Below are 8,247 nucleotides of genomic sequence, written 5' to 3' on the forward strand. Positions count from 1 at the left end.
CTGCCTTCACCCGTCTAAGGCCGCCAAGGGGCCGCCTTAACCCGCTATGTTGTTGCCTTAACCTTCCTAGGCCAATCAAGGGGCCGCCTTGACCCGCTAAGTGGCTGTCTTGACCCTCCTAGGCTCTCATAGGCCCGCCTAGAGCCACCAAGGGGCTGCCTTGACCCGCCTAGGGCCGTTAAGGAGCCGACTTAACTCGTCTAGGACCGCCTTGACCCGCTTTTGCTCGCCTTGACCCGCTTTGGGCCGCCTTAACCCTCTTAGGGCCACCTTGACTCGCCTTGGCCCGCCTTTGGCCGCCTTGACCCGCCTTAGCTCGCCATGGACCGCCTTGACACTCCTAGGGCCACCAAGAGGCTGCCTTAACCCATCTAGGGCCAAAAAAGGGCCGCGTTCACCAGTCTAAGGCCGCCAAGGGGCCGCCTTGACCTTCCAAGTGGCTGCCTTGACCCTCTTTGACCCACCAAAGGAAGCCTTGAACCTCCTACGCCCTCTTAGGCCTACCTGGGGCCCTCAAGGGACCACCTTTACCCGTTGAGTGGCTGCCTTGACCCTCCTAGGCCTGCCAAGGGGCCGCCTTGACCCGCTAAGTGGCTGCTTTGACCCGCCTTGGGCCGCCATAACCCTCTTAAGCTCTCCTAGGCTCGCCCAGGGCCACTAAGGAACTCCTTTACCCCCCTCGGGGCCGGCTTGACTCGCCTGAGGCTACCTTGACCTGCCTTAGCCCGCCTTGACCCTCCTGAGGCCTCCAAGGAGACACCTTGACCCGCCTTGATCCAACTAGGGTCGCCAAGGGGCCGCTTTGACCCGTCATGGCCCGCCTTGATTCGCTTTGGGCTGCCTTTACCCACCTAGGGCCGCCAAGAGGCCGCCTTGACCTGCTAAGGGGAAGCTTTGACCCTCCTAGCCTTTCCTACGTCAGCCCAAGGCCACCAAGGGGCCGCCTTGACTCGCCTTAAGCAACCTTGACCCTCCTTGACCCTTTTAGGGCCGACAAGAGGCCACATTAACCCGTCTAGGGACGAAAAGGGGCCGCGTTCACCTGTCTAAGGCCGCCAAGGGGCCGCCTTGACCCGCCAAGTGGCTGCCTTAACCCTCCTTAACCCGCCAAGGGCCACCCTGAACCTCTTATGCCCTCCTAGGCCCGCCTAGGGCCCCCAAGGGACCGCCTTGACCCGCTAAGTTGCTGCCTTGACCCTCCTAGGCCCGCAAAGGGGCCGCTTTGACTCGCTAAGTGGCTGCATTAACCCGCTTAGGGCCGCCAAGGGGATGACTTGACCCATTTAGGGCCGTCTTGAGCCGCCTTGACCCTCTTAGGGCCACCTTGACTCACCTTAGCCCGCCATGGACCGCCTTAACCTGCCTTGACACTCCTAGGGCCACCAAGAGGTTGCCTTAACCCATCTAGCCACCAAGAGGCAGCCTTAACCCATCTAGGGCCGAAAAAGGGCCTCGTTCACCAGTCTAAGGCCGCCAAGGGGCCGCCTTGACCCGCCAAGGGACGCCTTGAACCTTCTACGCCCTCTTAGGCCTGCCTAGGGCCCTTAAGGGACCGCCTTGACCTGTTGAGTGGTTGCCTTGACCCTCCTAGGCCCGCCAAGGGTCGCCTTAACCCGATAAGTGGCTGCTTTGACCCGCTTTGGCCTGCCTTGACCAGTCTTAACCCTTCTAGGGCCGCCAAGAGGTCGCCTGAACCCATTTAGGGCCACCAAGAGGCCGCCTTAACCCATCTAGGGCCGAAAAGGGGATGCGTTCACCTGTCTAAAGTCGCCAAGGGGCCGCCTTGACCCGCTAAGTGGCTGCCTTGACTATCCTTAACCCGTCGGGCTGCCTTGAACCTCTTACTCATTCCTAGACCCACCAAGTTGCTGCCTTGACCATGCTAGGCTCGCCAAAGGGCTACCTTGGCCCGCTAAGTGGCTGCCTTGACAAGCTAAGGGGCCGCCTTGGGCCACCTTGACCCTCCTAGGCCCGCCTAGGGTCACTAAGGGACCGCCTTGACCCGCTTTGGCCCGCTTTAGGGCTCCTTGACCGGCCTTAATCCGCCTTGGGTTGCCTTGATACACCTTGGGCTGCCTTGACCTGCCTTAGTCCCAGACCCAGTGGTTTCCAAGCACCTGATGCCGAATCCGAGGCGTGAGCGAAACAAGTAAAAGAAAATAAAACACTTTCCAATACTTTTCCATAAATAAAAGAAAATAAAACGTTTACAATACTTTTCCATACCGTGTATTTTACCAACCGGGGTGACTCAGATGTCTCAAATATATGATCTAACAATCAGTAATATGACACGACCCACCCCAATTTTCACCCTGAAACCTAGAGTAAGTCGTGCGGGAACCACCTCCAAGGAAAATTTACCGAAAAATTGGCATAACCTCCCTTGAAAATGGACAACCCTTCCTAATAATACCTGCAAACACTTCTGAAAATTTAAATCCAACCTTAAACTCCTGGAGCCTCCGTGCTCCCCAAATCACAACACCACCCAAATTATTTACTAATCTAAACAAATCTCATATCCAACCATTTATAGGTTCAGAGCAACTCTAACAGGAAGAAAGGAAACATAATAAATTAACAAGCGGAAGCTATATGATGACTATGCCTCATCCCTATGTACGCCCGACCTCAATTATGCAATCCTACAAACTGGGCATTTTTAAAACGAAGAGCCCAGGGGAAACATTTGAAACACGTTAGAGTGAGTGGACAAAAATAAATTAACGAATAAAATATTTATGTTTCCCCAAATCAATTTCCAAGGAAAATCGAATGCATGTTGTAAGCGATAAAACTTTTATCTCATAAATGTCAAGCCTCTCAGGCTCTATAATATATGTATGTATTTACACACATCCATACTCCCTATATAAATTCATGGGTCTATATAGGGCTACTACGCTCGCGTCCAACGCTCACGTCACGCCTTGATGCGGTGCTACACTACGCCATTAAGGTGGACAGACGGGTGTATAAATATGTGCCCATACCCCCTATATGAATTAAACACTCATATAGGGCGACTACGCTCATCATTGCCTAACTTCGATATTCTTAAATCGAAACGATCCGAACTTAAATATCATACTCGGCAGCCGTAATTACAACCTCCCCAAAAATACGACTTAACTCCTACGGCCAGATTCTACATTAATTAACCGCCAAAAATACCACACTTCGGAAATTCATAAACCTATCCAAAACTCATCCAAAAATTCCATAACTCACTTCAACAAACTCGCCTTAATATTCTAAATTTAAAACCCTAAAAATCTTCCAAACAGTGGCGGCGCCGGCCGGAGGCCGATTCCGGCGACCTCCAAATCCTACCAAATTTTAACGATAGCTTCCTCTCCACTCCATCTACAACTTTCCTAACTAGCACAAACCCAAAATTCAAGCCTAACTAGGTCAAACGAGCAAAAATATCTAAAACACTCTAGAACTTCCACATCTAATTTCTCCTTACCTGAAGCGAACCGGAGTGAGCCCTTTTAGGGCAAGGCAGCTGGGTTGGAGACCTTCAAAACCGTACCAAGCTTGCCCGGATTGGTGGCCGGAGGAGGGAGTTCCGGCGAAGTGAAGCTTTGGACAGTCGGACCTTTCCCACGAATAATTCCCCGAAATTAATCGTCCCTCAAAACACCTCTAGGGACCGATTAAACTATTACCTCAATGACGGAGACGGTAAAATTCTTATTATAACCAAGCTAGTAAATAAGGTAAAAATTTAAGGGTCAGGATGTGACATAATATCTCACCACATGTGCCTCTATTGTTAGTTGTCTTGTTATACTCATGGTCTCCCGATCCGCAACCCGATAAAAAATCGTTTTATCGATATCCGCCATCGAAAGGGCATACATTCACTGAATTTGTGCACGTGTGGGCTAATAATAGATCCCGAGGACAACCCATTAGGAAACTCAACTACACAAAATGTATCTATTCTATCAATCTCTTTCTCATCTCCACAATCATCATTCTCACTATCCTCACAATGCATTATGTATGCAATTGAATATCAATGCGCGTATTATAATATTAAACAACACATACTTTTACAGAAAGCAATAACATCGATCATATAAATCACAGATTACACATATTTTAACAAAAACAATAACATTCAAAAGTTATATCAACCAATCCCACACAAAGCATCAATTTCAATTATAATCTAATTATCAATTTAAATAAAGGTTCCCCAAGAGACTTTACCTGGAATCCAAGCGCTAGTTCCGACGCTAACAAAATTAGTAACTTTGTGACACATAGTCTGAAATCCTTATCCTTCTGCTTCTGGAATCCTGCGACATGCATTTGATCCTCAAATCGCCTTATTTCAAAAATATTAACAGATCACTTCAAATTGATACGACCATGTCCTCAAAACTATTAAGGACACCCAACATTATTTTGTATCCATAATAAATCCTTACTCCATGCCCATTCCTCTTTGCCGGACCTTATGCAATTCCACCTTTAATAAGTTCATAACCTCTGGGCTCATTCAACTTGCATTTACAGTAGCCAAACAAACAATAATTCCAAAATTTGTAACTTCCCTCCGTTTTCGCACAATTCCACAGTAGCAGCAAGATTATCTTGTTCTTACCAACCAACACATATAGAGGCCATCCAAATCCTCCACCTCTTGATTCATCTCTCCATATGCTCACAATTAACCAAACACTAACCAAAACATCACCATGAACAATACCTCAATATACAGTAAACTCCCAACATTCAAATTCTTGCTAACATCAACAAAAACGGGAAACAAGTATAAAAAAAATATCAATTCACCTTCAGGACACCAACTGGAACCATAAAACAACCAAACAATCACCACCGTCGCCACCATGCACAGTAGCACGCACGGCAGTCCTCCACTACCTAAAACCCAATTTCATCATCTCTCAACCAAACTCAATTCCAATTATAGAAACATGTAAAGCTCATCGAATAGACCAACTTTAATACCTGAGTCGACATCAAGCTTCACCGGAATCCGTCGAACCCTCGCCGACAAAACTCAGAAACTTCAACCCTTTGATTCTCCCTCCTCACTTCTCCCTTGGACAATCGAATACTATGGAAGGGTTCCTGACATCGAGACGAAACTATCCACACTGGTGAGAGGCGTCGACGCTGCCGGAATCGGAAACCCGCCGGCGAGCCCATCCTCTCCTTCTCCACTTCGAATCTCTCTCTCTCGACCTCTTTTGAAGAAACTGAGGAAAAAGGGAAGACCACGAGGACGAGAGGAAGCTTCCAGTACCATTCACGCTCGCCGCCGTTGCCGGAATCACGAACTCGACCAGAAACCCAATCGCCTTATCTCCTCCTTTTCTCTCTCACCGGAGCTTCTCATGGAAATCCAATAGCACAGCAACGTCGGGGAGGACGAGACGGACCCGTGGACGGTCGTTTTGCACCGGGATACGGCCGCTTAACGGAGGAAGGAGCTGAGCTCTGTCGCAGCTTGAGACAGGGTCGGTCTGGGTCTAAGACTGATCTGTTCTAATCTTTATCCCATTCTCTCTTCCTAGATATATACACACCATCCAACAGCTGAGATCAAACCGCCAAAATTTCTATTTTTCATTAAATTCTTAGATAATACCAACACTAAAAAATATTAAAAATAGCTCCGAGATGTCCAAACGATGCTCCGAAAAATCCCACGAACTCGTAACGACGTCTAGGTTAATCCTATGGGCTCGAAAGACAAAAATCGACAAACTAAAAATTTGAATAGTTTTCAAATGCCACAAAGAATTTGAAGAATAATAGATATCGAAATAAAAATATCTCGAAAAATATTCCTTTTATTAATAGTAAACCGAAATTCCGAGATATTACACTTAGCCCGTTTTGGGCTGCCTTGACCCGCCATGATCCACTTTGGGCCGCCTTAACCCACCTTGATCCGTCTTGGGTCGTCTTGATCCGCCTTGGGCTGCCTTGACCCGCCTTGATCCGTCTTGGGCTGCCTGGACCTGCCTTAGCCCACATTGGGCCGCCTTGACTCGTCTAAGGCCGCTTCGACTTGTCTAAGGCCGCCCTGACCCGCCTTGACCCTCCCAGGGCCGCCAAGAAGCCACCTTAACCCATCTAGGGCCACCAAGAGGCCGCCTTAACCCATCTACGGTTGCATTCACCAAGGGGCCGCTTTGACCTGCCTAGGGCCGCCTTGATCCATCTAGGGCAGTGAAAGAGCTGTCTTGACCCGTCTATGGCCACTAAAGGGACGCCTTGACCTGCCTATGGCCACCAAAGGACCGCCTGGACCCGCCTAGGGCAGCCAAGGGGCCACCTCAACCTGCTAAGGGGCTGCCTTGATCCGCTTTGGGCTGTCTTGACCCGCCTTGGCCCGCTTTAGTCCGACTTGACCCTCCTTGGCCCGCCTTAAGCCTCTTTGACCCGCCTTAGCCCGCCTTGATCCGCCTTGACCTGCCTTAACCCGTCTTGGGCCGCCTTGACCCGTCTTGGGCTACCTTGACCCGCCTTGACCCACCTTAGCCAGCCTTGGGCCGCCTTAACCCGCCATGGACCGCCTAAACCCACCTTGACCCGCCTTGACCATCCAATGGCCGTAAAGAGGCCCACTTAACCCATTTAAGGCCACCAAGAGGCTGCCTTAAACCATCTAGGGCCACGTTCACCCTTCTAAGGTCGCCAAGGGGCAGCCTTGTTCCTCCTAGACCCGCCCAGAGCCGCCTTGACCCTCCTAAGGCATCCAAGGGGCCACATTGACCCGCCTTAGGCTGCCTTGACCCTCCTTGACCCGCCAAGGGCCACCTTGAACCTCCTATGCCCTCCTAGGCCCGCCTAGGGTCCCCTAAGGACAGCCTTGACCCGCTAAGTTGTTGCCTTGACTCTCCTAGGCCCGCCAAGGAGTTGCCTTGACCCGCTAAGTGGCTGCCTTGACCCGCCTTGGCCTGCCTTAGGCCGCCTTGACCCTCCTAAGCTCTCCCAGGCCTGCCTAGGGTCACCAAGTGACCGCCTTGACCTGTTTTGACTTGCCTTAGCCTGCTTTGACCCGCCTTGATCCGTCTTGGGCTGCCTTGACCTACCTTGGCCCGCTTTGGGCTGCCTTGACTCGCCTTGGCCTGCTTTAACCCACCTTGACCCGCCTTAGGCCGCCTTAACCCGCTTTGGGCCAATTTGACCCTCCTAGGGCCGCCTTGACCTGCCTTGGGCTGCATTAACCCATCTTGGGCTACATTGACCCGCCTAGGGCCGGCTTGACCCGTCTTGGGATGCCTTAACCCGTCTTGGCCCGCCTTGATCCGCCATAGGCTACCTTTACCTGCCTTAGCCCGCTTTGGGCCGCCTTGACCGGTCTAGGGCTGCCTTGGCCCACTTTAACCCGCCTTGGGCCGACTTAACCCGCCTTGGCCCACCATGGACCGCCATGACCCACCTTGGCCCGCCTTAACCCTCCTAGGGCCGCCAAGAGGCCGCCTTAACCCATCTAGGGCCACCAAGAGGCCACCTTAACCCATGTATGGTTGAAAAAGGGCCGCATTCACCCGTTTGAGGCCGCCAACCTTGACCCACCAAGTGGTTGCCTTGACCCTCTTTGACCCGTAATAGGCCGTCTTGAACCTCCTACGCCCTCTTAGGCCACCAAGAGGCCGCGTTCGCCCTTCTAAGGCCACTAAGGGGCTGCCTTGACCCTCCTAGACCCGTCCAGGGCCGCGTTGACCCTTCTAAGGCCGCCAAAGGGCTGCCTTGACCCTCCTAGACTTGCCCAAGGCCCCCTTGACCTTTCTAAGGCCTCCAAGGGGCCACCTTGACCCGCCTTAGGCAGCCTTAACCCGCCAAGAGGCTGCCTTGACCCTCCTTGATCCGCATTGGCCCGTTTTTGACCCGCCTTAGCCCGCCTTGAGCTGTCTTGACCTACCTTGATTCGCTATGGGTTGTCTTGACCCGCCTTGACCTACCTTGGCCCGCTTTGGGCCGCCTTGACCCTTTTAGGGCCGACTTGACCCGTCTAGGGCCGCCTTGACACGCTTTGGGCTGCCTTGACCCGCCTTAATCCATCTAGGGCCGTCAAAGGGCCGCCTTGACCTGTCTTGGGCCGCCTTGGCCCGCTTTGATCCGCCTTGGGCTGCCTTTACCCGCCTTGGCCCGCTTTAGGCCGCCTTAACCCTCCTAGGGCCACCAAGAGGTCGTCTTAACCCATCTAGGGCCACCAAGAGGCCACCTTAAACCATCTAGGGCCGCGTT

The sequence above is a fragment of the Fragaria vesca genome, linkage group LG1 (genome assembly GCF_000184155.1).
Source record: "Fragaria vesca subsp. vesca linkage group LG1, FraVesHawaii_1.0, whole genome shotgun sequence".
Lineage (NCBI taxonomy): Eukaryota > Viridiplantae > Streptophyta > Magnoliopsida > Rosales > Rosaceae > Fragaria > Fragaria vesca.